General features: G+C 44.7%; 1 protein-coding gene across 2 annotated transcripts in view; it reads left to right on the plus strand.

The window, feature by feature from the left end:
- The first annotated feature begins 13640 nt into the window (after window positions 1-13640).
- PLPPR1 (phospholipid phosphatase related 1) overlaps window positions 13641-21672 on the plus strand; it is a 115481-nt gene continuing 107449 nt past the window's right edge. Inside the window, exon 1 of one of the 2 annotated variants that reach the window (XM_048290712.1) lies at window positions 13641-13863. The gene's annotated coding sequence lies outside the window, so the exon portion shown is untranslated. Of the gene's footprint in view, window positions 13864-14324; window positions 14518-21672 lie in introns of those variants that run through there. The other variant, XM_048290715.1, reaches the window with a different exon arrangement.

Below are 21672 nucleotides of genomic sequence, written 5' to 3' on the forward strand. Positions count from 1 at the left end.
TAAATTGTCTTTCCTGAATCTGTGTCTTTCAGGGGCAGCAAATTCAATGTTCTGTGGTATTTCTCAGGTTCTGGTGGTCTGAAACTTGCCTGGAGCAGGGGAATGTGTCTGCTACGTGCATAGGATGACACTGAGCAAGTTCCTGTATCTCTTTGTGTTCAGTGCTTTTTCTCCCACACTAGTAGGATGGGAATGTGTGGCGGCCTGTTAACCCTACAGTTTTGTATGTTCCCCTTGTTCCCTCCCTGGCCTTGGCCACTCCCTCGGTTTCTCCCTATTTGCTTCTGTACCCCAACCGCGCCCAGGGACCGCCCCTGGGCCCCTGACAAAATCATCCTGCACTCAGACCACGCTGTCTCTGCACCTCTGAACATCGTGGGGGCAAGATGCGATTAAAGTCATCTCAAGCCCTCATGAGAGACCCTTCTCTACCTTCTTTACCACCACTGCGTTGTAACGCTGCCAGCTGCCGGAGCCAGATCGTAGGGCTGTCCGAATTGGACTCGGGGATGCGATTAATCGCATGGCCCTAGGAAACCCTCGCTGAGCTTTCAGGCCACAGCAGCCTGCTAGGCAGAGTCCAGCGGTTACAACAGGAATAATACTGACAGCTGTAATAACTGTTGAGACCTTGCAGGACAAATATTTAAGAATAAACCAAGTATATGTTGCAGAAGGAACAATCTTACTACTTTATCATTCATGTCCCAATTCAAGCAAGTAAATAACTGGCCCAAATAGCCAAAACAGAATAAAAACCAGAAGGGTGGCTTCACTGACATCAAAACAAAGATATGGGGTTTCTTCCTGCCTTTAACAGTGTCCCTTATGGTCTGTATCTGCTTGTATCATTCAACTTACATGTACAGTGAAAACAAATAATATACTAACAATTCTGCTTTCTCCAAAGCACCTTCCCCAGCAAATTCAAATAGTATTTGAGGTCTCTAGTTTAAAAAATACACCAAATAATTATAAACACCTCACTTTTTAAGTAGTCTCAGTTTAACCGTTTATGGAGAAAAGAAAACCTTTTTTATGATTTAGATTCTAGTTTTGTTAAGATGGGTGTTAAGAAAGATCATCTGCTGGTGGGCATTGAAAAACATCTACCAACCTGGGCAGCAGTTTTTTCTTTTGAAACCACTGAAATCTGAATCCTTCAACACCTAATTTTGTGAAGAGAAATTCTAATCCCTGCATTTTTAATAGAATCCAAGTCTGAATCTTGCAAATAACTCTATTTTGTGAGGAGTATCAACAAACACGTACTTGGAAAGCTTTAAGAGAAGCAGACATGGAGGCACTGCAAATCCATGCCTTTGCCTCATTTTCTACCACGGATAGAAATTAAATTCCTTGCTTCCCTCTCAAAAGTTAATGCAGGGCTGTTACTACTTGTTAGCGATGGTGACTGCTAAGAGCTCTGGAGAGGTGCAGAAGCACACACCACGACTGACAGGTCTTATTGTTGAATAATGGTGTGAGTTTATAGCAAGAATGTATCTGGCATTCATGCCATAGTAGCAGACATAAGTCAAGTGTTTCATCATGCTCAGTGTCTCACCCTGCGGTGACAGTCATTAAGTGCAGGGGTAGAGCCTTCCTGTTCCTTCCAAGTGAAAATGGTTCTAAGAAAAGATGACACATTCCTGGAAATAAAATAATACAGCTGCAATCCTGATCACCCTCCTCTAACAATCCTGAGTTGGGTGATCACAGTTTTCATATTCTTTGACAAATTTAGTGGGTAATCATGCTAGCACTACTCATTTTCTTTTTGCTAGCAGGAAACTATTGTCACGAAGCTTTCTTTCCTGCCTGCCTTGTGTCCCTTGTGACATCAGAAGGTGGTGGGCATCCCATTGGAGCATGATTACAAAGAAGGTGGATGATAGAAACATCTCATTTGATAAGCAGTTGCCAGTTTGCAATTGAGGTATTGGGCTGATGGAGGTCTCTGTGCTCTGGCTCATCTTGTCTTCCAAAATTAAACAGTGGTGCCAAGACAGTGCTGAAGATATATCCCAGTGGCAGGAGTTATGCCACCTGCTGCACCAGTCCTGAAGCAGCTTGGGTGGTGTGGTACTTTTCCTTCCTCATCCTCTCCTCGTTTCAGTAAACCAGGTGTTTGTCACTACCTTGGTGCTCCTAGGAGACCTTGTGGCTACACAGTAGAACAGCTGGAGATTTTTGGGTGCCAGGGAGCTGCCTAAAGTCCAAGGTGTTCCTGCTGCCTGTGTAAATGTAAATCTCTTCCAGCTCATGATAAAAGCTCAGCTTTGCTCTTCAGTGAGGTGGAATAGACAAAAGGGCTGGAGTTAAGTAACTGGGATACCTGCTTCTACTCCACTTGCCCCCTTAAATGTTAATGCTTTGCATTTTCTCTCCCATTCCCCAATTCCCCGCCTGTTCTTATACCCTTCTTTCATCCATAGTCAGAATCTCCAAAAAGCAGGTGAATAAATCTGGTCAGTACTTGGTTTAGGATAGCATGCAACAACCCCAGTATCGGTATTCTTTATATTCATCACTTGCAAATTCCTTTACCCTGGAGGAGCTATGTAGATTGAGTTTGTGGAAATCTGTGCCTGAGAGTCTGAGGAAACACTGTGTGTATTAACTGTTATTTTTTATTCTGTTTCTCTCTCTCTCTTTTTCTTTTTTTTTTTTTAGGTTGGCATTTAATATTCATTCTACCTTAGGACCAAAATGAATCACTTAGAACTACTGAACTCTTTACTCCCAGATGATATTGCCCAGAAACACCACTGTCTCTTTGACCAGCGACTATTTCCTTTCAATCCTTCTGAGGCCCTGGTTTTCTTCTCCCAGTCAGGAACTACTGAAGACTTTCAGGTTTTTAAGGCTTAAAATCTAGACTCCTATCTTGAACGGACCCTGGTTTTCTGGTGGCAGAGTACAGTATCTGTGTAAATTATTATTTCTCTGGTAGCTGTAGGGTTTGTGTTGATCCTTTGATCTGATCATCTCAAGTCTTCTACGGAATCAGGTGTCTCTGATTCCTACCTGTTCACGGCCAGGGTCTCTGGAAGATTCACAGGCAAATCTGATTGCAATGACTGAAATAAGACACTTCCTTTTAAAACCTTGAGGTATTATAAAGTGCTGGGTGTCAGGTTTTTGTGTTTATCCTGAAACTGTTGTAAGAACCCATGTTCAGAAGCAGCTGCTCTGCTCAGACTGTTGGGTAGTGGGTGTTAAATTTCTCTTAACTGAGGATGAGCTACCACAGGAGTTTCTACACACCCTTGTGACGCATCTGCGCATGTAGGTCCTTTGTGCATCTGCTCCTTCAGAAGCACAACAGTGTTTGATCCTAGAATGGATTGTGCCTACTTGTGAAACATAAATGTGTAGGACCATGATGGTTGTAGACCTGAATGTGATCCTTTTGAGAACAGAAAAAGGAACCACATGTATATAGCAACTACATAAACTGAACATTTTCCCTAATATTTCTAAATTCTTCCAGGTATTCTAAATCTTATGAAGTCAATTCAAAGGAGAAGAGTACCTGAAAAAAAATCCTACACTGTGCTACTTGATACCACTGTATCTTGTATTAAACCTAGCAGGGCAAAAGGTGGGGATGAAAATTGTGTAGGTTCTTCTCCACCCTTCTTCCTCTGTCTTATACCCCAGCACTCATCAGCAAGAAGTGGCAGGGACAGTACATAATCTCCACATATTTCACAGAGGAAGCATTTTTTTAACTGAAGAACCAAATTTCTCTGGAGACAAATTCTCTTGGTTTTCTCCTCTCCTTCCAAACATTGTAAATGACCCTCTTAAATCAATGAGATTACTGGAGTGGGTAGCACAGGTCTGTTTACACTTTGGAAACACTCCTGGATGTCTCTCTAATCAAGTCAAAGGTGTATCCTCTTTAAATGCACATCTTGCCAGTCACAGTAGGAGCAAATGCATCACAAAACGTCTAGAGAGGCCTTCTATTTGAAGCTATTTCTAGAGGGAAAAAGTCTTTTCTGCTTCATGTCAAACCTTGCATCTCTTATGAAATACATCTTTTTTTTTCCCCTGTTGGTTGATAGCTAAAATGATCTGTCAAGAATTTATAATTTACCCTCTTCTTCAACTTTGGACTGCCTTAGTCACCTCCACAGGGCAATGGGTGGTTGTTGGCTGCCATCCCAAGTGCTCTGTAGCTGTGGTGGCAGCTCTTGCTCTGTGTACACTTTGGTGGTGATGGTTTGCCGCCTCTATACGAATGAGTGCATAAACACCCCTGGCTTGTTTGTTGTTGTTTTATTTAAGATTCCATTCATGGAAAGACATGGACCTGTTGAAACAGGTGCAGAAGAGTCCACAAAGGTGCTCAAAGGGCTGGAGCACCTCTCCTACGAAGACACACTGAGATAGTTGGGGTTGTTCATCCTGGAGAAGAAAAGATTCCAGGAGACCTTAGAGCACTTTCTGGTACCTAAGGGAGCTACAGTAGAGCTGGAGAGGGACTTAAGAGCATGTAAATATAGGATAAGGGTTAATAGATTTAAACTAAGAGAAGGTAGATTCAGATATAAGAAGGATATTTCTCATTATGAAGGTGGTGAAACACTGCCACAGGTTGCCCAGAGGAACTATGGATGCCCCATAATTGGAAATGTTCAAGGCCAAGTTGGATGGGGCTCTAAGCAACTTGGTCTAGTGGAAGGTGTTCCAAACCACAGCAGGGGCTTGGAATGAGTCCCCTTCAAATCCAAACCATTCCATGATTCTGTGATTCATCATACTGTTGTTCAGGGTGGCACAAAATCCCTGACTGGTGATGATCTGGATTGATCCTCCTTTTCCCTGAAATGGGAGACAGTCAAAAGCATATCCCTTATTTAATGAGTGCTGCTGAATCAAGTCAGAGTCAACAGTCACTGACTTTCCTTGTTTCTTGTCTCTGATTAACTAAAGCAGCTGTCCTTCTTGTTAGACAAGGCTTTCTGTTGTCTCTCATTTCCACAGAAAATTAAATACTTAAAAAAATGTGGGAACCCCTGTGCTGTGAAGACCCCATACGTTGCTCTGCTCATCCAGGGAGTTCCCATGACCCTGGCTCTAAGTCTGAGCAAGACTTGCTGTAGAGCCAGAGAGGCTGTGCAGCTGGCTTGCACTGATACAGGCCAAGACTGGGAATACAGCCTTCCCAGATCTACATATCAGGGTTGCAGATAGCAGTGCAATGGGCAGTAAATCTGGAATGGTCTGTAGGAACTCCTCTTCTGGCCCTCTCCTTCCATTGTAATGTCACTTTAAAAAAAAAACAAAAGTCCATCCTGGTTCAGCCATCACTCAGATAATTCCTTGAAGCAGGAAGGAAGCACTGGGGCTGACTTTCCCGCTGTCCTGTCATCAGCACTCACTGACAGAATGAGGTTATTCTCAACCAGTACGTTCTAAAGAAGTTATTGTTCCAGCTACATTTCTAGTTGTTAAGTCCCCAGACTTCACAAGCAACCTTTCTGGAACTCCATTCCTCAGGTCTAATGGAAAATCTGCTTTGCCAGAAGAGTGAGCAGGTTAATATCAAAACCTGTAAAATGAAGCAGTTACCCTGAATGCTCTTGTGAGTGTAATGCCACATTTCTTCACTGAACTACATGACATCTTTGATGTAAGATTACCCAACTGCCAGCTTAGTTCAAGTCCCAGATTCCTGACCCACCACTATGACTTCTGCACCTAATTCTCAGCTACTGCACAAGGATGCTGTTGAACTTAACAAAAATGACAAATGACAATGCAATTGAACTCAAAAATTTCATCCTTTCTTAATAGCCTGCTTTCTAGAGAGCTGTCCTACAAACTGCAAATTAATTTTAAACTTCAGGCACTGTACTTCTGCATGCTGATCTTGTTAGGCTGAGCACCTCACAAACAGAGAAATTCATCTTGGCATTTGTTCTGATGTAAACCTCACTGCTCAGGGCATTGCAGCAGCCTTTGAGCTCTGTAGTGGAGTCATGAGTAAGCAGAAGAGCACAGAGGGGGAAGTTCCTGTGCAGGAAAGAAGAAGAATGGAGGGGGTGGTCAAGTCCTCGGCTGATATAAAGACAACTCATTTTCAGTTAGTGGGAAGTGATTTCCCTGCTAAAAAGCTTTTAAAATTACTCCTATACTGGAGAAAAATAAAAATGTTAGACACTGGCTGATATCCCTGACAGCTGATTGTTGGCAGATGAGGTTTTCCAAAGCTTCTCCTAGTCGTTAAAAGTCCTGTGCGAACTGCGACTTTCAAGGACTTTTTGCAGCAAATCACTACTGTGAATGACTGATAGCTTGGACCCGTAACCATGAGATGGCAGGCACTGGAACTGGATTGGGAGGCGAAGACATGAATGGTGAGATGTCATGAGTGTGAGTCTCTTGGCCCTTTTCTGGAGCAGCACCTGAGAGCAGCAAGGACTCAGACTGGGAGTTTGGTTAGGCAGCAGTGCTCAGCCCCCAAAGCCACCAGACCTGGAAGGGTAAAATGGTGTTACAAGGATGCTCCAAATGGTCTTTCTGGGCACAGGGGTGGACTGCTCTCATCCTGTTCTCCTGGGGCCATAGCCATCCACCCCTCAAATGGTGGCAGTGGAGCTGTGGGTTTTTCCACTCTCTTGCTCCAGCTACCGTGCCCAAGGGTGAGGCAGACTGCCAGCTACCCCAGAAAGCCCCACTTACATCATCTGCAGAGCTTACTATCCTTTTTCACATCTCTTAGCCCTTCATTTCATCATTCCTGTACCTTCTTATGTCCACCTCAGTTTCCTCACAAATCAACAACTTCAAATTACTTTTTCCTCCCAGACACCTAATTTGATGTTTCTGATTCTGTTACCTATCTGATGTGATATACCTGATATAGTTATGTGGGTTTGGCAGATTTTCAAGGCTGTCTTTCCCTAAAGGCCCTTAGTGCTCCCCCCAGCTACGGAGTGTGTCACACAACACCCCCTCAGCTGCCTGTGACACCCGTCCATCCATCCTTTGTGGCACCACCTGTCAGTGTCTCACACTGCTGTTTCTTGTGGAATCACACAGTAATTTGGGTTAGAAGGGACCTTTAAAGCTACTCTGACCACCCTGCAATAAGCAGGGGCATTCTCAACTAAATCAGGTTGCTCAGGGCCCCATCCAAACTGACTTCGAAAGTTTCCAGGGATGGGGCATCTGCATGTCCAACAGTTCCCTCACATCATGTCCAACATTTTCCCATGTCCTGATTAGCTTGGTTAGCCTCTGGCCAGAATGCAGCCAGTGGTTCCATAATTTGCCTGCACGTCTAGCAGTGATTTTTAGTGTAGGTCTTGTATCATGAGTCTAAGTAGCTCAGTAAGGATGCTTGGCTGCTCATCCTTAGACATCAGACTAAAACACACCTAGAATTTTGTGTTTTCTCTTTAGGATGAAGAGGTTCAGGAATACACTGATGGATTACATGTTCATGATGGATTACTCAGCTCATGAATGCTGCTGGACTTCAGCTTAAGGTGCAATTGCAACATGAACAAATACAATCAAGTAAAACACCATCAAAGCACAACCTGTGGCTTGCACAGGCCACAAGATTCATGCACTTTGCTTTAAAATTTCACTAATACATCAAAATTAGTTGGCTTCCTTTTGGCACAGGGTCTGCTCACCCTCTGATTAACCTCCAAAAACTGAATATGCTTTTTAAAACAACATTCAAAAGCAAGAAAAAGCAAGTGATGGAACAGGAAGGACTAGCTTTGAGAACTAAAATACCATCCCATGAAGTATGAATGTTACCTGAAGAGAGAGTGCAGTTCAACATGTTTGTACAGGAATTAAGAAAACTAATGTAAGTTGAGAACACATCAAGATATGCTGGAAAAAATCTTGTGTAGCTTGGTTATAAGCTAAAATCTAATTCAGCAAAATAAGGGAGGCAAGCTAAACTCCTGTGAGTTGATACAAAAGTATATAAATAGCAAGGTTACAAACTGAGCTAAATTGGTACACCTTCATGTAGGACAACCCTTCTTCCTAGATCTGCAACACAGCCAAATCCGAAACTGCCTGTAATTTTTTTAATGTTATTTTTATGCTTTTGAACGCTATACAGAAAAGCAGAGTTTATTCTTAAGGTACCCAAGCAGTAAAAAATCTGGGTTCAAATAACTTTCACATAGAGGGTGTGTCCTGATTTGAGACTTTAGGCTAGGAGGTAAAGGGCAATAGAGAAAACTTGGCTGTGAGGCACATCTTGCTCTCCGACATTGCGGACTCTGTCTGGGGTGCTGGGTTTAGGCACACACCAGAAAAAATACAGGGCATCTCCATTTAGGTGCAGATTCTGGTCTGTTCATCTCTTCCTGTGCAGTAATTATGAATTTGCCATTGTCCATATGGAGATGGTATCTTCTTCCTTGTTAACAGGAAGTTGCCAGAAATTTTAAGAAAACTGGAGAAAAAAGCTAAAAACACCCCAGGATCTGAGACACATAAACTCCTCAAATGTGCTAGGGGAACAGCTTTCCAAGTTACTGCTGAAATGTACTACCTGCCTACACCCACTCACCTTGAGCTTGCCTGCCAGTACACTTCATTATGCAAATGTAATTTGCTATCAGAAAGCTACAAGATTGTTCTCCCAAACTTAGGTGTTTTGTACTCTATCAGCAGCCTTGTTTGTGTGTGTATGTGTAAACACATAGAGGTAGTTTGGGTTTTATTTTTGCTAGAAATATTCAATCTGATGTTGAAAAGCAGAAAGGTGGTTCCTTACTCCTTATAATAATTTTGGATTATTCTCTGCATTGCAAGGTGTGTTACTCATTGTATTCCCACCCCTCTTTGTTCCCATTCCCTGCAAATCTTCTCCATGGTGAATCAGTGGCAGCTAAGGGATTTTCATACCTGTAGCACCAATGTGACATGTTAGAAACCAGTCTATTCCCTCTGTGGGTTTTAACTTGTGTATTATGCTTGAATCCTTTGATGTCAGATAAGAAACTGGTCTTTGCATTTAGCCTACTGAGTGTTTAACGAGAAACAGCAGCTCCCATCATAGGTCCCTGTGGCCAAAAGAGTCCATTTGAGGGAAGGTTTGGGTAGGGCGTTGTTTAGGAAGCTGGTCTTCCCTGAAGCTGAAGTGGAATGGTTATCTTACATTGGCATAACAGATGGTGCATTTTCCTGTGACTAATTAGCTATGCAGTGCCTCGTCTGCAAAGAGTGAGAGGAAATCCTTGATGCCTCTCTGATACTTCCCCCCAGGTCTGAGCACCATTCCACCACCGACTGTAGTGGCTGGGAGCCTGCTGGTCTGTTGCAGAGGATCGAGCAGAAACAAACTCTACAGAAAGTGTTCCTGACCTATTTCGGGACTGGCAATTTGACAGGTCATTCAGAGTTACTCGTGAGAAGCTTGCTTGGGCTGCTATTCGGCTCAGGTGGACTTGGCCTCTCAGCCCAGCTGCTGTGAAGACAGGCTTACAGAATCACAGAATGGTTTGGATTGGAAGGGACCTTTAAGGGCCACCTCATTCCAAGCCCCTTGCCATGCACAGGGACACCCTCCACTCAATCAGTTTTTTCAGAATTGTGCCCAGCCTGACCTGAATGTTTCTAAGGATGGGACATTCACCACCTCTTATGGCACCCCTGCAGCCTGGCCAGTGCCTGATTTGGAGTTTCACATCAGGTCAGGGATGCTGCTTCCTTCCTAGCCCCTTGGAAATTTTCCAGATGTGATGGGAGCCTACTGAGGCCCCCTCAGATATTAGGGAAACTGATTCTTCCATCTGTGATATAAGGTAAACATGTAAATCTAGGTTTTAAGAGACTTTAGTACTACAGTGGAGGAACCTGGTTAAGTAAAAGGTGTTCCTGTCCATGGTGGTGGGGTTGAAACAAGATGGTTTTTAAAGTCTCTTACAACCCAAACCATTCTGTGATTCTACGACACAGCAATGTGCCCTGCTATTGAGACTGCAACGACTTACACTGCATTTCCTTAACCAGGAACATCTGTCACCAAAACAGTGGTATGGTTAAGTCTCTGGCTAGCAATAAGGGGTGTGCATGTAATGTCATTTCAAGACAGCAGGAGAAAATAAAGCATAGTGAAAACGAATCTGCCAAGCAGGAATTCGTTAGCAGCTCTGTAGCAGTCAGCCCCTGCTCTCCAGAGTGACACTGCCATCATGGTCACACGCTTAGCTTCAGGTTCTTTGCAGACTTGTATTCTAATTTTGCTCAGGCAGGGCTAGGATTGGTAACCCGTCACTGCTGCCTGACAAGCACGCGGCAAAGATGATTAAGTAAGTGCAGTGTTCTTAGGCAAAATATATTCAGCTAAAAAAAGAATATCCCCAAATTAGTCCTAAAACTATTTTTTATTATACTGGTTGCAAACTTTTCACCTCTATGGCTTGTACAGCTTGATCTGTGCATATGTATGCTGTCATTTTCCTGCTCTGTGCATCAAGAGGTGTGGGCATGAATTAGATGTGGCTGCTCTGGACAGTGAAACGCTTAGAAGTTGACCTGGATTCAAAAAGCTGTGCAAAAATGTCTATACTTTTGCAACTGAAAAGACCATCAGGGCACATTTATGGACACATAGTAACAGCGAGGACTTAGGTTGAATTCTTATGCACTAAACTCTGATATCACTTCATTTGAAAGTTTGTATGTATTCACACTGCTGTGGAAAAAAGTCAGATGGGGACACAGGGATGCAGTTGTCAATTAGAGATAAAGCAAAAAGTGCTGATTCTTTCTGCTTTTTGAGGAAATTGTCTCACAAAATTAGCAGCAAGCAAATGTGGGCTATATATAGCAAACACTTACGTTGCCACTACAAGCATACTACTACAATACTTGATGGAGTAACATATGATTATGGTGACAGAGACTGTCCTGGGTTTCTGGATTGCATCTACCCAAACACTCAGGCAAGCAAACAGCATCGAGCATATTCTGCAAGTGGCTGCAATGGAATGACTCTAACAAGAGTCAGAATGTGAGATGTCTTACTGGGACTTCTAAAGGAATAAAGATAATCAACTACTACCAGAAGCTTTAAAAAAAAAAGTAAAAACCAGCTCTGTGAGTCCATGTGGGAAGTACACGTTTGTGCTCAATGTTGCTGCACTCATTCTTCCATGAAGATTTACAGACTGGTGAATTGTTGCAATCCAGTCTTCAAACTTCAACAAGGATAAAGGAGCTGACAGATACCTGTGCCTCCCACTGAATTATCATCGATCGAAAACTAAGATTTGTTGCTTTTAGCAGCAGAATATGAATCTTTCTCCTATAGTACACATCCTTGCCTCTTTTCTGCCTACTGCAGAGAGCTGCACATTGCCCACAGGATTTCACTACAAATGTGGGCGTGAATTCTCCCAGCAAGTTGGGCAACACATTTTGGGTACCAGCTACATTCTGATTCAAAACATAAATGTGTAGTGATCTCTAAGAAGGAGAATAATATCTATTTAAACTTCCAGGCTAGGTATGCATTCATTTCCTGGGAAATGAATGCATACTGCAATCTGATGAACCAGGCATCTCTAAAAATCCCACTCCAGGTGCATGGTGCTAAAACAAGATACTTTGATTGTTCTGGAGGCAACAGATATTGATGAGGGACTGCATTAGTTTGTTTGCTGTGGGGTGGGGTCATGTCCCCTGATACAGAGGATGCAGTTCCTCATATTTACTGTTTAGCAACTGCTTCTGGTAAAAGATTATTCTTGTTTACACTTCTCAGTTTGTTTTCTCTTTTGTTTGCTTGTTTTGTTCTCAAATGTTCCTCCTATTAATACATTTTCTGGAACTGCCTGGCCTACTTTAAGCTAAAAATAGCCCTTGTTGCTACTGCTGTAGCTCCACAAAAGCCACACAACAACCACACAAGGAAAGAAAACTTCACGACCAGCTGAGCTTCCCCGAAATGACAAGTGGGTCAGAAATCTATATGACCAAAAACCGGGAGGAAAACAAATCATGCCTTCCTGCTGTGCTCCTACTAGGCTTGGTGGTGGTGTAAAGAGGGGAAAGAGCAGCAAGGTATGGGAGTGCTTTGCTTTCCCTCTGCCTCCTCTACATCCACCAAGGACAGGAGATGCCTCTTGTGGGGAGAAACAATGGACGAAACAACGAAACTGCAGGGATGGAAAGCTGCAAAGAAGACATTATCATGTTAAGTTTCCAAGCAAACACTCTTGAAATTAATGTAATTTGATTGATCTCTTGGACAAATATCAGTCTTTGGGTATGACCAGATGAACTCTACTGATGCTGTTGCACTGCTTAAGCGAACAGATACTTCTCATCCTTCAGTGGGCTCTGTCTGTGCTCCAGCTGTTGTACAAAGGAAAAGGGCTTTGGATACGCAAATGTTTTCCTCTGCATTGCAGCAGACAAAACTTAACACTTCTCAAACCTTCAGTGAATAACTTTGCACTGCTCATCTGGTTGTGCTCCTCGGTCTGTGTGGCCCGTGGTCCATACTGGTGAGACACAAACAGTCTGGGCTTACTGGTGGTCTCTGGCAAGTCACCCCACCGCCACATGGCAGAGTGTGCCCTGCCCAAGAAGTGGTGGGGTAATGAATAATGGAAAATGCTTCTGCAAGATATCTAGGCAACTGAGGAATTAAATTCCATTGATCCACAGATAAAAATTATGTTGGCATGGTTTACTCTAGCTTGTGGGTGCTATTTTCTTTTTCAATTTTACACTTGAGGCATATTGACAAGAACATGCCACACACTTGTGGGAAGCCAGGAGTCTCTGCTCATTTGCAGTAGAATAACTCCTGGGTCACTTTTTTCTTTGCCCTGCCAACTAGGAATTTAGCTTGAATGTAGTTGGGGTGGTACCATTCTCAGTTAAAGTAACACATCTGTGAGTTGGAGGCAAATCTAAGCCTAAGACAGAGAAAGCACAAGCTACTCTCCCTATGTTTGTAAGGCATGTTGCTGAGGACAACGTTCTGTTGGGTACCATGAGCTCAGTGTCCTGGTAGCTCCCAGATGGACGGGGACATGGATGGCTTTGGGGATCGGGACCACAACACCGTGCAGCAGCGTTGCAGTCCTGCCCGGTGCCTTGCATGAGGCATGGGGAAGGGGGCACGCCAGCATTGCCGATGCCTGGACCAGGACCTTTATCCCACCCCACTGTCATCCGTCTGCTCCAGGCTGCAGGCCTCCGGTAACACAGCGGATCCCCGGGGTTTTGGGGCACCAACACGGCTGCGGGTCACCCAGACCTCATCCCTCTGTTCCCGATGCAGTCCTGCTGCCGTGATGCCGTCGAGGCTCCTGGGCATCGTGCTCCCCGCGGCGGGACTGGGGCAGGAGCAACCTGGAGAGATGTCCGGCTGCCTCCAGCCTCCGCCGGCCACCGCCGAGTGCAGGTAACGATGTCCACGGAAGCCGGACTCTGCTCCAGCCACCAGGAAAGGGACAGCCCCGGGGAAGGGGCCGAGCTGGGAAGCCGCGGCGGCTCTGGGGGTCCCGCTCCCCCTCCCCTCCCTTCCGCCCGCCCCTCCCGGCCGGCCCCTGTCCCCTCCCTCCGCCCCGCCGCCGGGCGGGGGCTGGAGCCGGGTCCGGTGCCCGGGGAAGCAGAGGAGGAGCGGCGGGCGGCGTGGAGGGAGCTGCGCCGGTTCTGCTCCGGGCAGCGTTGCAGGGGATCGAGGCGGGAGGGGGCGAGGAGGACGAGGAAGCAGGCGGCACAGGGAGGGAGTCCCCGAGCCGGCCCTCCCCGCCGCGGCGGAGGGCGGACCACGATGCCCGGCCGGCGAGCGCTGCCCGCCCGCCCTCCAGGAGACCTCCGCCCGTAGCGGGGCCGCCGCGCCGCGGGGTGAGCGGGGTCGGGGGCGCGGGGGGCCCGGCGGGGGATGCCCGTGCGGAACCGGCGGCCGGGGGGCTGCGGGGGGCGGCGGGAGCCAGGGCGAGGCGAGGAGAGGCGGCGGCTTCCCCGCGCCGTGCTGCAGAGCGGGCCAGAATGCGGGATGCGGGATGCGGGATGCGGTGGGTCGGTGTCGGGGATGGCGGGAGCGGCACGGGGGCATAGCCGCTTTTCTCGTGGCAGGTGCTGGGTGCCCCCTCGCCCGCCCTTTCCCGCGGGATTCCTCCCGGGAACACCCCCGGGAACCCCTCCCGGGAAGGGGTTCTGCCGCCGCCGCCGGTGCCCCCAAGCCGCGGGGCCGTGCGGGTGGGCTGCGGTTCGGGAGGAGGCTGCGGCGGCGGCAGCAGGGCGTGATGGTCGCGCCGCATGCGGGGAAAGAGGCTTTGGAGCAGAGATGCTAAAATGTCACCGTGTGCGATGTCCCTGTCAGGTTTGGTGATTTGAGAGACCCCTGACTCTGGGTCTTTTTGCATCTCTGCAAAACGTCCGTGGTAGGGAAAGGAGAAAAATGCGGGCGTTTTGATCAGCTGTCATTGACAGCTTGCAGGTTGAGAGATGAGATTCCCGAGCTCTAAGGTTGTACAGTAGTTCTCTGGCTCCTTCTGGGTGAGTACTTGAGAAATAAATGTGTCAGAGTAACAGCGCTGGTCCTGCATGCGGTGTGGTCTTTTGTGGGGTGTGAAGGCACCTGGGACAGAGCAGGGACCCCAGCAGACATCCCCCCTACTGCAAATGAGGTGGGTATGGCGAGCAAAAACAGAGATCATGGCTTTTTGCAGAGATTTCTGCCTGTTTCTACTTGGGCACAAGACGGATTTTTTTAAAAAAACCTTTCGTTTTTGTACAATGGGGGTTTTGTGCTTGGTTTGGGAAGGAAGGTTTCCCCAGCCGTTACTGCAGAAGGGGTTACCTCTGAGGCTGAGGCTACCTGGTGTGATTCCCCACAGCCTTTGAATTTCAAGATCCCGTTTAATCTGAGAACATTGCTGTGGATCTCCCTCTCTTTCAAATCATCTCTGCTGCTCCCAGGTCTGATTTTTGGGTTGGCTGTTTCTAAAAATAAAGGCAGGTAAGACCTTAGGGGAAGTCCTTTATGCATTTGTCCACAGGTAACTTTGAATGTACTGTACAGGAAGAGAATCTGCTTTCAACGCTCGACACAGGGGAGGAGAAAGGACAAAATTTACATCAGCTGAGGATCTGTCAAGCACTGGGAGCTATGACAACAGTTCCTTACTACCTTCCCTTATTTATTTGTATTCCTTCCTTTCCTCCAACTTTCATTGCTGGCTCTCACGTGGCATATTTCAATGTTGGCTTATGCCCACTGTGGGTGGAAAACCAGTGATGCTGAAAAAGATAACTAAACCAATGTGTATCAGCAAGGATGATATCAAGTGGCATTTCTGATTGATGAAACATCAGAGGAGAGAAGGAGCTAGTGGGGAACCATATCCTTAATTCCTCAGTCATGTAGTCACATCTGCTCAGTTACAGAACCTTTTGCTTGCTCTGTAATTGGAGACATTTTGTCTGGATTGAGAGAGTTCAGTAGCAGAAGAAGGAGACCTTAGAATTTTCATTTGATTTTTAATTTTTTTTAGTACTGTACCTCAATTTTCTTTGACAGCATTAGTTGTCATGAAAAGCTTCAATATTTTTTTTCTTTGCTCACTCTTCCCTGCCTCTTTGTTCAATGATAAGAATCTGTCTACCATTGTACTTCAATGTTTGTTTGTTTTTTAAAATTGGCAAACATTTCTGTAATTATTACTTCCATCAGATAGTATGTTGAACTGATAAGCCTACTTTCTCGTGCTCTAATTTATCTTCTTAATACTTTTGGCAGCCGCAAATATCTCACAGTTGTGTGGATAATACAACATCATGGAGGATGTGTTTTTGCAATTGTGTTCACAAGGTGTTATTGTGAATATCACTTTGGCATTTTATTGTGGAATTGTCACTTATTGTGGCACTAGACCCTTGAGATATGAAAACTTCTCTGATGGAAAACAACTACCTATGATCAATGCTTAAAAGAAACATTTCTTTAATCCCCTAATGCTGTCCTATGTGTACTGGGTGAAGTTATGGTGAAAGAAACTTTTTCAGATGGTGACTCTTCAAGAGTAAGATCTGCCTCCAAGATTATTTTTCCCCATCCTTGTTTCCTCAAAATAAAGGTAGAACAAAGATAAATCCTGTAGTGCTGATGCCAGAAGACTTCTTAGCCTCTTTTCTCTCTCTCCTGATTTGTGCCCAGCAAGTCTGTGATATATGGTCAACTCTCCACTAGTTTTCACACAAGGGTGGTAAAATCAGCTGTGCCACCTTGTTTAAGTGACTGAAATCAGAATGCTTATTTCCTAGGAAGTAAGTGAGGACACCCCAGATTATGACTTAGTTTGAAATCTTTGCTTTGTTTTTAGACCATTGCTTCCCAGCTGAGATTCCCATGTGAGTTAAACCAGTTCAGTTGTGTTCTGTTGTGTTTGGCAGCTGAGAGGTTAGTTCTCCAGAACTTGCTGCACAGTGTCTGCTGTGGCTCTGCCTGGGTGTCAGTGATGCTCTGTGCTTTGAATTTCCCAGCTCTGGAGGAATTCCATGCTCTTCGGATAGCCCAGCTTGGTGTTACTTTGAATTCTTCAGACTTAGCCCTGTACAATTCTCAGGGCATTTTTTGTTTGTTTTGTTTTGTTTTTTGTTTTGTTTTGTTTTCAATCTGATCACTGAAAAGACTAGGTGCCAACATCAATTTGCAAGCACAGTTGTTTTCTGCAGAACACCTAAAGCTCTTGGAGTTTTTAATAGGTAGATGTTTGGATGGGGCATAAACACAAAAATAATGACCAGCATGTTTATTGCTACTGATGTGCAAAGTTGGTGCTGCAGCTTGCTCACACATTCTCTCTTCCCTATTCAGGTATTGTTTGCTAGGTTTGCAAATCCAGGATGAAACTTGCTTTTCAGTGGTAGTTTTCAGAAATGCTTGCTTGGCAGCAGCTGAGAGACCTATTGTGAGTGGCATTGTTGTTCACAATGCCCTGATTTTGAAAATCTCATGCTTTTGTTAAAATTGTGCTACCATCAACATCTGTTGGATGGACATGGGGCTGAAAAAGAGATGCTACAGAATCTGACTTCTACTGTGTACTGACTAATCATTATCTGGGTTGTTAGATATGGGGTCAATGTTCACCTGTTTGCTCCCTTTTTGGAAAACCTGTTTTGTTGGTATCCTGTACCTGTCAAAACAGAGCAGCGTAGCTGGCCTGTGTTGTAAACGATCAGATGTCTTTACAAGAGCATGTAGAGACAGGACAAGGGGGAATGGTTTCAAACTGAAACAGGGTAGGTTTATTTAGATTTTAGAAGAAAAAAATCCTTACTCTGAGGGTGGGGCAGAACTGGAGGTTGCCCAGAGTTGTGGATGCCTCATCCCTGGAAGTGTTCTAGCCACTGAGCAACCTGGTCTAGTGGAAGGTGTTGCTTCTCATGGCAGAGGGGCTGCAGGCAGATGGTGTTTATAGCTCCCTTCTAACCCTGTGATTCTGTGAATCACATGTAACAGTGATGGGGGCAACTCCACACAGTCCTAGGGAATGGAGGGTAGCATCATTTGTACAGTTGACTTGTTGCACTACTTTTTTCCCTAATAAGCCAGTGGATTAATGTCTATCCAATCTCTTGAAGTACAACTTTCCTTATCAAAGTGGGTTTTCTGTATTTTATTTCAGCTTTGTTAGTGCAGGGTACAGGACATCCCATAACAGCATCTGGGTTGTGTTGCGGAGCTGCCATACTTCGTGGTTATAGTGAAAGTTGTACAGGAGTGATCAAGGACATAATTAGTCAGAAAGGGGTGGCCACAGATTGAGGAGTGGGGACAGAATGGGCTTATATGTATAAGACAGTGTTTTGATCCATTTTCCCGAAGGATTTGTGCTGTGTGATTCTCGCATCTTAACCAGAACGGGAATTAGCTTCAAGGCAAATCCATGTGTAGAAATGTGCTGATCACTGATTTAACATCTCCTCTAGGGATCTGAGGACTGGCACGAACTGTAAAGTCATACCACTCATTGCCAAAATAACAGAATTGTGTCTGCTAGATAGAGGTTTAAAGTTAGCTGTGGGGCTTGACTATCCTTTGCTTTTCTTGTTTTGAGGGTGTCAGTGTTATTCCTGACCTTATAGGGTAGTTACCTTGCCCCACTGCCATGCATCCTCTACTCCTCTAAGCCATTTGTTTAAATAGCCTTGACAATACACACCTTCTTTGTCTTTGTTTTCTCTTTTCTGTGCTCTAGCAAGTGGAAGGCTGATCCTTTGCTCAGAAAAGTTATGCAATGGAGGAGCAACATTTATAATTAAGGGCTCTTGCCATTGAAGACAAAGAGGTTTTACAGAAATCATGGCAAACACCTGTGAGACACCAGCTCTCTTAATAGCTCTAAGTCTACTGTTACAGACTCAGAAGGTGGAACTGATTTTGAAATTGAACTCTGCACAATTGCAAAATCAAGCTGCATTCCTGTCTGAAGACACATGACGTATAAGTCTGCAGAAACATGTCTGAATCTTGTGCCCAGCTGAGCCTGGCAGAGTCTCATATGAGTGAACATGAAAGCCTCTTAGAGGTTGTCAAAACTAGCAGATTTCTAGAGAAGATGAGGGTTGGACCCTCTTAGAAGGGCTGCTCTGTTGAGTAACTCAAACAGGAGCATGAGACTGCAGTATGAAATTTCCACAGATGTTTTTTCTGCTGCTTTTTGCTGCTTAGCTGAGGCTCCAGTTAATTCGGAATCTTGCTTCACCATCCATCAGTTTAAATCTATCAAAAGGAGAGGAGGAGAAAAAAAAATCCAATGGAAACACACACACTGCAAGAGGCAGTCGTATCACATTTGTATGCTGCTCTGTGCTTCTGTCACCCACGCTTGTAAAATACTCAGTGACAACAAAATGAAGTACATTTAATTTCCACATATACAATAATTTATTGTATTTGCTGAGTAATTGCTGGTAGCTCTTCTATGGTAACTTATTTTTCTGCTTGTTCCACACTGTGTTTCATTCCTTGTGCATGGAGGGGGACATTTAGTAACACAAGCTGAAGAAAAACTAAGTATTTGTTCTTAATTAGATGAGATATTTTGCAATAAACTTGAAAAATATAGCTTTATATAATACACCTGAGATTTTTGGAACATCCCATGAGAATAATTTATGGGAGAAAGGCAAAGTATTGGAAAAATGAAGAGCAGTTTTAAAAGGATGCCTTTTCTTCTCTAGAACACCTAAATCACTCTCTTTCATGCTCAAAGCTTGCTTGTAATACCAGTGCAACACACTCATTAACCTGTCAGAATAACACTGTTGTGATGGCAATGCTGTATTTGGATAAATGAAGCCAGAAGAACAATTTAGAGTTTACACAGATTGCAGAGTCTTGTGAAGGAGTCTTGCCTCTCACAGAGCAAACCTGCAGTACAAGCTCAGGGTCTCCTGTGCTGAAGCTCTCCTACCTCGTGATATGCCATGGTCAGCAAGCAGACCTGAGGACAAGCAGGACAAGAGCAGGACAGCCTGCAAAATACAGGGCTGAGGGGTAACAGCCCCAGAAGACTGTCCCCAAATGCCATTTGTATCCAAGTGTCCCCAAATGTATTTTGTTTCTTTCTAAGGGCTGTGCCTGCAGATTGCTCTGAGCACAACAGTGCTTTTGATGCAGACACCTGAGGAGGTGTCTTGCTGGTCACTGTGCTGGGAATGCTGTTGTTGAGCAGGGAAAAGGCATGTGTGTGCAACAGTAGAGTGTGCACACCACTTTGGTGTGACTTAGGGAGATTTCAAGTAGCTCAAACCTTTGCTGGATTGCAGAACCACTGGCTGTAATCCACCATGGTGAAAAGTGGAACAGATTTTAAAGAACTGGGTGTGCAAAATTATTTGTCACTGGATCACTGTAGCAACTGGAGTATTCAGGGATTTGAATTGCTGGTAGAATGGGCTCCACCTTAAAAAATACATGGTGATAGTGGGTATGTTCCTTGCAGGCAGGACCAGGTCAGGCAGAAGAAACCAGTCTCCAGCATTATACTTCCAACGCTGGGCTGAGTCAAGGGAATTTCAGTTCTCCGCAGTGGAAATGTGAGCCACAAACTGATGAAGGTTTCACATCCTTGCATCACTGACACAAATTGTTCTCAGTTATCTTGAGAATACATTGAATGTTATTTGGAAAGACGTGAGAAGATGTAACACAATTTGCCAGTCATGAAAGCTATCACAAGCAGGTAGTGTCTTTCAGCAATTCAAATACCATAAAAATAAAGTGCCATTCAAGAAATACCCAGCTTCCTGAGGCATTCGCTGAGACCCGACTATTTGCTGGCTACACAGGTGATGTACTCTGAATGCAGACATAGAATCGTAAAGCCATTTAGGCTGGAAAAGACCTGTAAGATCATCCATTCCAGCCATTAACTGGTGACCTGGCTTCATGGCTGCAGCTTGGTTTTCTGTGCTGAAGAACATCAGACAGAGGGCAGCCCTTTGGCGCAGCCTGTGGTCTTGGGAAAACTAGAGGTGGGTCATGGGTTGTGGCCACCACATTACTACTGTAAGGCTGCCAAAAACACAAGAGACAAATCATTTGTGCATAATCATTTCAGGCACCATTACAGCAGTGAGTGGAGGGAGGCCATTGTTTATGTGGGGTTGTCAAACACGGTACCTCTGCTGCTGCCTCTGTGCATGCCCCAGTGCGTGCAGCCAGTGACCCAAACATCTGAGAAACAGCTTGGAAACATTCAGGTACCTGAGGTTAGATAAGGACAGTGGCAGCTGTGGAAGGAAAGGAAATGAGGGGTTCGGTGATACTCAGCTTGAGCTTGATAGAGAAGCTCTAACAGCACTGCTGAGGTGGCTGAAGGCCATGTTAATCTGCCCTGCTGCCCATCCCAGAGGAGGTGTAATCCACATCAGAGAGACGGCACCTGGACAGCCCACGGGCTGTCAGCAGGCTCAGCTCTCAGGGCTGGGGGAGCTGGCTGTGCACCGCTTGCATCCACTCACAGATTATGCAAGGCATTTGCAGAATATTACTAATTCACAGGTGTTCAGCAAGAAAAGCTGTGCCTGTGCCGCAGGAGATGATCTTTAAAGAGAAGCTGTTCAAGGACTTGTATGATTTGCATGAAAGAGGAGGAAATTTTGACTAGAAATAGTTGGTCTATGGCTTTGTTTCTCTTATTCAAGTAGTTTCCATAGCAAAATAAAATTCTGCAACATACAGATTTCTGCCAGAAATTACACAGATTTGAAAAGTTCTGGCCCAAAACATTGAGCAGAAATACTAAGCATACAATTTTTTTTTTCTGCAGGGATGTTTTTGGAGGCCTTGTTTTATGTTTACTTATAATTGCAAACATAAAATTATATACCACTTTGAATAGCATTAGTGAGGGTGGTTGTTTATTTTCTTTGTTTATTTCCGGTTGAGAGTGCAAGGGTTTTTCTGTTTTACTGTATTGTGTTAGTGCCATGAATTTGACAGAGAAGATTCTACTTTTGACTTTGGTATCTAGAGAAGGGATGTGGAGTTTGAAGTAGGAAAATAAATTAAGGATCTAGTGAAGGACCCCTATGTTTGCTAATTCTGTTTGTGTGTATATCTGTGTTCACTATTTGGATTTTTAGAGAAAATTTCATGAGTTTGTGGTTCAGTGATGGAAATAACTAGGAGCTGGGAAG

The sequence above is a fragment of the Corvus hawaiiensis genome, chromosome Z (assembly GCF_020740725.1).
Source record: "Corvus hawaiiensis isolate bCorHaw1 chromosome Z, bCorHaw1.pri.cur, whole genome shotgun sequence".
In the NCBI taxonomy this organism is placed as follows: domain Eukaryota; kingdom Metazoa; phylum Chordata; class Aves; order Passeriformes; family Corvidae; genus Corvus; species Corvus hawaiiensis.